Source organism: Arachis ipaensis, chromosome B09 (assembly GCF_000816755.2).
Source record: "Arachis ipaensis cultivar K30076 chromosome B09, Araip1.1, whole genome shotgun sequence".
NCBI lineage: Eukaryota > Viridiplantae > Streptophyta > Magnoliopsida > Fabales > Fabaceae > Arachis > Arachis ipaensis.
The window spans coordinates 96,505,419-96,515,184 of NC_029793.2; positions in this window are offsets into that span (position 1 = coordinate 96,505,419).

A 9,766-nucleotide genomic window follows, 5' to 3' on the forward strand; every position below is an offset into this window, starting at 1 on the left:
AAAGCTAGACACCAATAGCTTGAACCTTAGAATATATCCCTGTGGTGTCTTTGTACTAGGATCTGCTTGGATTATTAAGTTCTTTGGAGTGCATCAACACTTGGTAACTTGGGTTAACTAACCCGGGATTATCAACTGAAAGTCCACTATCAAGAGCAACCTAGATACAAGACATTTAGTAATCCAAAGAGGTGCTGGGCATCAATGTTCTAAGAAGGCATGTGAGCCAAGTGTCTAAAGTGAATAATGTGTCAAGCATAAATAAAGAAAAGAGCTTGTTACACATGACACTAAACTAAAGCTTATAGAAAAAAAATAATGGTCAAGGACAAAGGAATAATGAGAGGTCATAGCAGTGTGTTGCTTGATGCTTGGAGGAGACTTTCTAGGCCTAAATATCAATAAGAAGTGAGTGTTTACATATCTACATGAAACCCCATGAGCTACCAATAATACTCTGCTAGCATGAACATCTTCTTCCATTTCATTCTTTCTTCTCAATAATTCTTTTCTTGCTTGGGGACAAGCAAGTTTTAAGTTTGGTGTTGTGATGACAAGTCATCTTAGCCTAGATTCACTAGTCTTTTTTCTTTGTTTTTATTTAGTTTCATGCACTTTCTTAAGCCATAAGTAAGTCAATTGGGTTGAATTTCATGTTTCCTTTGATTCAATCAACCATGGATAAATTGATGCATTTTCATGAGTTTTTGTGCCATAATTGCTCATATGACAAGAAGAAGAATAACTCTCATGATTAGAGCATAGCTTTGATGCAATTGTTGGTTGATGATAGGTGGAATAAAGCTTGGAAGAAGGTTGCAAGAATGGCTTGAAAAGAGGGATTCACGTTTGAGCTAACGTTTGCCTCAAACGTTAACTCAAACGTGAGAAGCAGACGAAGAACACCCTGGAGAAGAGCCAACGTTTGCGCCAACGTTTGCCTCAAACGTTGAGGCAAACGTTGGCTGAAGAAGGAGCAAGGGAAGGCAACGTTTGCGCCAATGTTTGCCTCAAACGTGAGGTCAAACGTTGGCGCCAAAGAAAAGAGAAAGAGCACCCCTCGGCATGGCAACGTTTGAGCCAACGTTTGCCTCAAACGTGAGGTCAAACGTTGGCCACATATTAGCAAGAAGAAGCACCCTGGAGCAAACCAATATTTGCGCCAACGTTTGCCTCAAACGTGAGGTCAAATGTTGGCGCCATAAAAGCAAAGAAGAGCACCTCTGTTTGATGCATTGAGTGAGCCATGTTTGCGCCAACGTTTACCTCAAACGTTGGACCAAACGTTGGCCAAAGGAGTAGCATGGGGGAACCACATTTGAGCTCACGTTTGACCTCAAACGTTGGCTAAAACGTGGAAGACAGCAACTTGGCCGAGCTGCATAATGTCACACAAGGGACGTTTGAGTCAACATTTGCCTCAAACGTTGACTCAAACGTGAATGGTTCATGGCTCGGTTCACTAATGGATTTCTTCCCAACACCAAGAGCAATCAACGGAGGCTACTATCAACCCAATTCCATCAAGGCTAAAGGCCCAATTCAAGGCTTAATGATCATTTGAAGAAAGTGTATAAATAGCTTAGGATTTGAAGTTTTAGAGGGAGTTTTTTTTCTTTTTAGTTTTTACTGAGTGATTTTGGGGAGAGCTTTCCTTTTAGAATTTTCTTTAAGAATTTTCATAGTAGAGAGCTTTTGGGTTTTGAGCATTTTGGAGATTCTGAGTCTTGGGTGTTGGAGAATTGAAGGAATTCTGTTTCAATCTCACCTTGAGATCTCTCTGTTTTCTTTACTGCACTCTTTGAGAAATCAAGATTTGAATTCCTTTCTTCTACTGTTTGATCTTTACTTTTCTTGCAATTGAATTCTAAATTTGGATCTAGGAAGGCATTGAGATCTAGAGTTGGTTATCTAGTCTCTTGGGTCCTGAGATCTACATCTTTCAATTTCAATTTCCTTGTTTCGTTGCTACACCAAGCTTATTGTTATTGTCATTTGAGATCCAGTTTGATTGAATCCATCTTTTATATTCCTGCTTGTTGCAATTTACTTTTCCTTGGTTAATTTCTGCAATCCCAATTCCCAACTCCTTTTATAATTCAAGCAATTTACATTTCTTGCACTTTAAGATTCTGCAATTTACATTTCTTGCGTTCTAAGTTTCTGCCATTTAATTTCTTGTTCTTTAAGATTCAGCTCTTTTTCTTTTTGTTCCCTTTAATTTCCTGCAAATCACCCATTCCCCTTTACATTCTATGCAATTTAATTCCTGTCAACACAATTTCACACAATCAACACTTGTTTGCTTGACTAATTCAACCACTAAACTAAAGTTGCTCAATCCTTCAATCCTTGTGGGATCGACCTCACTCCCGTGAGTTTTATTACTTGATGCGACCCAGTACACTTGCCGGTGAGTTTTGTGTCGGATCGTTCTCCGCACATTAAGTTTTTGGCGCCGTTGCCAGGGATTGAATAGATTGACAATGATTAAGTGAGGTGGTGGTTTAGATCAAGCACTTTTTCTTTAATTTTTACTAACCTACTAACTGTTTGAATTTTTGCTTAAGCTAACTAAAAATTCATTCTAGCAATAGATTGAAGTATCACTGGTTGTACGTTTCTTGTTTTGTTTGTATGTCAGGTACAGGGAGAGCTACTCCTATCTTATCCGAAGCTGACCAGAGAACTCTCAGGAGATTAAGAAGAGCTGAGAGGGGGAAAGGTATTGTTGGAGAGGAAGAATCTGAGGAAGAATATCACGAGATGGAAGGAGATTCATCTAATCCCAATCCACCACAGAGGAGAGTGTTGGCCTCCTACACTTTTGCAAATCCCAGACACTGTGGAAGCAGCATCTTAACTCCCAATGTCAGTGCAAACAACTTCGAGCTAAAACCACAACTCATTACACTTGTCCAGAACAATTGTTCCTATGGAGGCAGCCCATTGGAAGATCTCAACCAGCATCTATCTACCTTCTTAAGGATTTGTGACACTGTCAAATCCAATGGTGTGAATCCTGAAACTTACAAGCTTCTGCTGTTCCCGTTCTCATTAAGGGACAAGGCCGCACAATGGCTTGAAACTTTTCCCCAAGGAAGTATCACTAGTTGGGATGATTTGGTGACTAAATTTCTAGCCAAATTCTATCCACCCCAAAGAGTCATTAGGCTGAAAACCGAGGTGCAGACATTCACACAATTAGATGCCGAATCCTTGTATGAAGCATGGGAGAGGTACAAAGCCTTAATCAGAAAGTGTCCTCCAGAGATGTTCAATGAATGGGAGGTGCTGCAGAATTTCTATGAAGGCCTGACATTGAAATCTCAAGAGGCATTAGATCATTCTACTGGAGGTTCACTACAACTGATGAAAACTGCTGAGGAAGCCCAGAATCTTGTGGACATGGTGGCCAACAATCAATATTTCTTTGCTCATCAAAGAAACCGCGAACCATCACAGAGAAAGGGGTATTAGAACTGGAAGGAGTAGACTCCATTTTGGCTCAAAACAAGATGATGCAACAACAAATTCAACAACAGTTTGAACAAATGGCCAAAAGAATTGACAGCCTTCAAGTAGCAGCTGTGAACACAAGCCACCCATCAACTGTATGTGTGCAGAATGAAGAAAGCCAAGAAGAGCAACAACAGGAGCAAGTGCAGTACATGTATAACCAAAACTCTGGACAGAATGAAGTTTATGGTGATACCTACAATCCATCCTGGAAGAACCACCCAAACCTCAGATGGGGAGACAATCACAACCAGAATCAACAACCATGGCAGAGGAACTCAAACTAAAACACTTCAAGGAACAACCAAAACCACAACCAGCAGCAAACTAACCAAAACCCTTACAGAAAACCTCAAAATAACTACCCCAACCCCAACCATTATCAATCCAATAACCAACCCACCAACCAAAATGCCTATCATCCACCATCCACACCTCACAACCCACCACAAGCATCACCAGAATCTCAATGAATCACTAACTTGGAAACCTTGATAGACGAAATGTGGAAACACCAAGAAATGACAACCAAGAACCATGAAGCCTCCATGAAGAGCCTAGAGAGGCAAATTGGGCAAATCTCCAAGCAAATTTCTATTGAGAGACCTTCAAGCTCACTACCAAGTGACACCATTCCTAATCCAAAAGAAGAGTGCAAAGCTGTACAACTAAGGAATGGAAAGACATTGGTAGACAACAACAAGGAGGTAACCAAGAAGCCTTTGGATAGCAACAAAGAACCATCAGAGAAAGGGGAAGCTAGCAATGAGGACATGACAACAAGAAGAAATGTCCCAGAGAAGCACAAAGAGAAAGACAACCAACCACATAGTTCAAAGGAAGTAATTCAAGGACAGCAGCAAGGGGTAAAGATCATTATACCTCCAATGCCATATCCCCAGAGGTTCAGCAAAGAGACTAAGGACCAACATTTTCATAAGTTCCTTGAGACTTTCAAGAAGCTAGAAATCAACATTCCCTTGGCTGAAGCATTGGAACAAATGCCTCTGTATGCCAAGTTCTTGAAGGAAATCATCAATAAGAAAAGAAGTTGGCTGGAGAAGGAAACTGTGCTTCTCACTGAGGAATGTAGTGCGCTCATCAGAAAAGGACTCCCTCCCAAGCTGGAAGATCCTGGAAGTCTATTTATCAACAGGGGATGTGTGACTTAGGAGCAAGCATAAATCTAATTCCATCATCTTTAGTGAAAAAGCTTGGCATAGGGAAGGTGAAACCAATACAGATGTCCTTGGAATTAGTGGACCAGTCAGTAGTACATCCCAAAAGAGTGATTAAAAACCTTTTAGTTAAGGTTGACAAGTTCATTTTTCCTGCGGACTTTGTTATCTTGGATACCGAAGAGGAAGGAAACAATTCAATCATCTTAGGAAGGCCATTTTTGGCCACTGCTAGAGCCATCATAGATGTAGAGCAGGGAGAACTAACTCTCAGGATGCACGAGGAAAGCATTATCCTGAAAGTGTTTCCAGAACCACAAATTAGTGAAGAGAGAAGCAAGGTAGTCAGTGACTGCTTTCCGAGGCAAGAAACCAACAACACAGGGAAGCAGAAGAATGAGCATGTGCAAGGAAGAGAAGGAATTCAAAAAGGAATTAGGATGATAAACAAGAAGGAAAATACCACAACCAAAGCTGCTGTCAAGGAAGAAAGGTTAACAAGAAAAAGGAAGAAAAACAAGAAGAAGGCTCACAAAGGGTGGAAGAATAAAAAAATACCAACTGAAGGATTCTCTAAAGGCGACAAGGTGCAATTAATATATCAACAGCTGGGAAATGAGGATCACTACACTGTTAACCAAGTACTCTCTCTTGAGCACATTGAAATTGAGCATCAAGGCACACAAAGAAGGCTTACAGTGAGGGGGGATAAGCTGCGACATTTCAGTCATCAACCACCCTAAGGGGATCAATGTCAAGCTAATGACAATAAAGAAGCGCTTGTTGGGAGGCAACCCAACCTGAGGTAGTTTTCTTTTCATAGCTTTTTCAATAAAAATGTTGAATAATTAAGTATGTATTGCAAGGAGCTAAGTTTGGTGTTGCATACCAAAGTATCCCTGTGGTGTCTTTGTACTAGGATCTGCTTGGATTATTAAGTTCTTTGGAGTGCATCAACACTTGGTAACTTGGGTTAACTAACCCGGGATTATCAACTGAAAGTCCACTATCAAGAGCAACCTAGATACAAGACATTTAGTAACCCAAAGAGGTGCTGGGCATCAATGTTCTAAGAAGGCATGTGAGCCAAGTGTCTAAAGTGAAAAATGTGTCAAGCATAAATAAAGAAAAGAGCTTGTTACACATGACACTGAACTAAAGCTTATAGAAAAAAAAAATAATGGTCAAGGACAAAGGAATAATGAGAGGTCATAGCAGTGTGTTGCTTGCTGCTTGGAGGAGACTTTCTAGGCCTAAATATCAATAAGAAGTGAGTGTTTACATATCTACATGAAACCCCATGAGCTACCAATAATACTCTGCTAGCATGAACATCTTCCATTTCATTCTTTCTTCTCAATAATTCTTTTCTTGCTTGGGGACAAACAAGTCATCCTAGCCTAGTTTCACTAGTCTTTTTTCTTTGTTTTCATTTAGTTTCATGCACTTTCTTAAGCCATAAGTAAGTCAATTGGGTTGAATTTCATGTTTCCTTTGATTCAATCAACCATGGATAAATTGATGCATTTTCATGAGTTTTTGTGCCATAATTGCTCATATGACAAGAAGAAGAATAACTCTCATGATTAGAGCATAGCTTTGATGCAATTGTTGGTTGATGATAGGTGGAATAAAGCTTGGAAGAAGGTTGCAAGAATGGCTTGAAAAGAGGGATTCACGTTTGAGCTAACGTTTGCCTCAAATGTTAACTCAAACGAAGCAGATGATGGATAAATTGATGCATTTTCATGAGTTTTTGTGCCATAATTGCTCATATGACAAGAAGAAGAATAACTCTCATGATTAGAGCATAGCTTTGATGCAATTGTTGGTTGATGATAGGTGGAATAAAGCTTGGAAGAAGGTTGCAAGAATGGAGGGATTCAAGGGATTCACGTTTGAGCTAACGTTTGCCTCAAATGTTAACTCAAACGTGAGAAGCAGATGAAGAACACCCTGGAGAAGAGCCAACGTTTGCGCTAACGTTTGCCTCAAACGTTGAGGCAAACGTTGGCTGAAGAAGGAGCAAAAGAAGGCAACGTTTGCGACAATGTTTGCCTCAAACGTGAGGTCAAACGTTGGCGCCAAAGAAAAGTGAAAGAGTACCCCTGGGCATGGCAACGTTTGAGCCAACGTTTTCCTCAAACGTGAGGTCAAACGTTGGCCACATATTAGCAAGAAGAAGCACCTTGGAGCAAACCAACGTTTGCGCCAACGTTTGCCTCAAACGTGAGGTCAAACGTTGGTGCCATAAAAGCAAAGAAGAGCACCTCTGTTTGATGCATTGAGTGAGCCACGTTTGCGCCAACGTTTGCCTCAAACGTTGGGCCATACATTGGCCAAAGGAGTAGCATAGGGGAACCACGTTTGAGCTCACGTTTGACCTCAAACGTTGGCTAAAACGTGGAAGATAGCAACTTGGCCGAGCTGCATAATGTCACACAAGGGACGTTGCACTCTTTGAGAAATCAAGATTTGAATTCCTTTCTTCTACTGTTTGATCTTTACTTTTCTTGCAATTGAATTCTAAATTTAGATCTAGGAAGGCATTGAGATCTAGACTTGGTTATCTAGTCTCTTGGGTCCTGAGATCTACATCTTTCAATTTCAATTTCCTTGTTTCGTTGCTACACCAAGCTTATTGTTATTGTCATTTGAGATCCAGTTTAATTGAATCCATCTTTTATATTCCTGCTTGTTGCAATTTACTTTTCCTTGTTTAATTTCTGCAATCCCAATTCTCAACTCCTTTTATAATTCAAGCAATTTACATTTCTTGCACTTTAAGATTCTGCAATTTACATTTCTTGCGTTCTAAGTTTCTGCCATTTAATTTCTTGTTCTTTAAGATTCAGCTCTTTTTCTTTTTGTTCCCTTTAATTTCCTGCAAATCACCCATTCCCCTTTACATTCTATGCAATTTAATTCCTGTCAACACAATTTCACACAATCAACACTTGTTTGCTTGACTAATTCAACCACTAAACTAAAGTTGCTCAATCCTTCAATCCTTGTGGGATCAACCTCACTCCCGTGAGTTTTATTACTTGATGCGACCCGGTACACTTGCCGGTGAGTTTTGTGTCGGATCGTTTTCTGCACATCACTCACGTGTCGGTTATACTGCCGAAATCTGATACAATTTGGTAGCTATCATGGATGCCGTCTCTCGTCTACGCATCTCGAGGAGGTATAACATCCGGTGATTAGTTCCCTACCACCTTCTCTTGGAGGCATACTCCATGGGAAATGAATCGGGGGATTACTATCCTAGCACCTTCCCCTAGTGAGGTCGTGCCATACTGATCGAGGGATTAGTGCCCTACCACCTTGCAGACAGAGAGAGAATGTGAGGGAAAACGTAGGGGAATTAGTGCCCTACCACCTTCCTCACATCCTACACAACACAATCACAAGAAATGCAGGAGAATGAATCGAGGGATTGGCGCCGTACCGCCTTTCCCTCATCCAACACACCTCACAATCATAGAGAATGCGAGGGGAGAAAGATCGAGGGATTAGCGCCCTACCGCCTTTCTCACATCCAACTCATCAATATCATCATTTCTATTAATTATGTCTCATTCATTTCCTCATTTCATCAACCACAAACTATTACTCAAAACTTTCTTCACCGCCAAGTTAACACTTCCTCAAGGTTATCCCCTTTCACCAAGATTAAAGCTAAGTATTAGGACCTTAGAGAGTAAAAATAGAGGTTTAAAGGTTTGAAAATAGGTTGAAAATCACACAAAGGAACTTCTCTCAAAATAAAGTGTCTTGCATAAGCAAGGGTATAATTCGCCATTTCGTGTATGCGACCATTGTCCGCGTACGCTAGCCCTTTAAACAATAGTGATTCCTGCGTACGCAGCCATATATCCACGTACGCGGTCCCTGTATCTTCTGATAAAGCTGTAACAAAACCTGTAGAAACATTTCTGCATACCAAACTTTTGACGCGCATAACTTTTTCGTTAGAAACCATTTTTAGTCCGTTCTTTGAATGGTATAATCTTTACAGACCCAATTTTCATTTAAGATAGGTTTAGAAAAGTTGGAGGGTCTGGAAGCTAAGTTATGGCCTGCCGAATTTCGGTCAAAAATCAAGTTTATACCATAATTTGCCAAACCTCTATTTTACCAAACTTTCTATACAATACCAACATTTTACACGTCAAAATACTCCAAATATATCCAACACAGCTTCAGATCTTGTCCCTACCTTTCACAACCTAAAATGCCTCTATTTGAGCAACTTTATTCCAACAATTTCTCAATTTATATAAACACAATTTATCAATTACCAACGTTCACAATTTCACACTCATTATCCACTTCAATCATCATCAAATTCATCAATCATCAACCTATTTCAAGAATACTCAACAATTTCATTAAGATTACTAGCTCTCAAAATACATACATGCTTCAACCTATATATGGTCATCTAACCTAAATTTTCACAAAACATTATATATTATCTACGAGAAACCAAAACCATACCTTGACCAATTTCTCCCTAATGCTTAGAATGCCAAAAACACCACTATTCCACCAATGTCTTAAATGCCAAAATGCACACCAACAGCAACTCCGCCTCCATGGTTTAAAATCAAGCTTCCAACACCACCAATTTGGTCCCAACATATATAATATAAGCCAATACCAATTAATATCCCACAAGAATCAACTTAGGGTTCATAGTTATTAATTATTCACAAGAGTTAGAGGTTTCTTACCTTACCAATGAAAATTGGGAAAAAAAAAACCAGCAATCCCACTAAGTTAGCTTGATCTTAAACACCGAAAAAAACAAAATCTCAACAACAATGCTCAAAATTATCGAAATTGAGAGGGATGAGCAGCTGGGGGAGAAATTGAGACTTACCCACAAATTGTTGGGTGGGTTTTGTAGAACTCAACGCGGAGGTCACGTGGCCGCAAACGGTGCGACGATCAGAGCTCCAAATTGAAAGATAAGTGAAATTGGCGTTGGAGTAAGGGTTTGGGAATTTACTTACGTTCTCCCCCCCCCTTCTCTTCAGCTTCTAGTGTGCTTTTCCTCA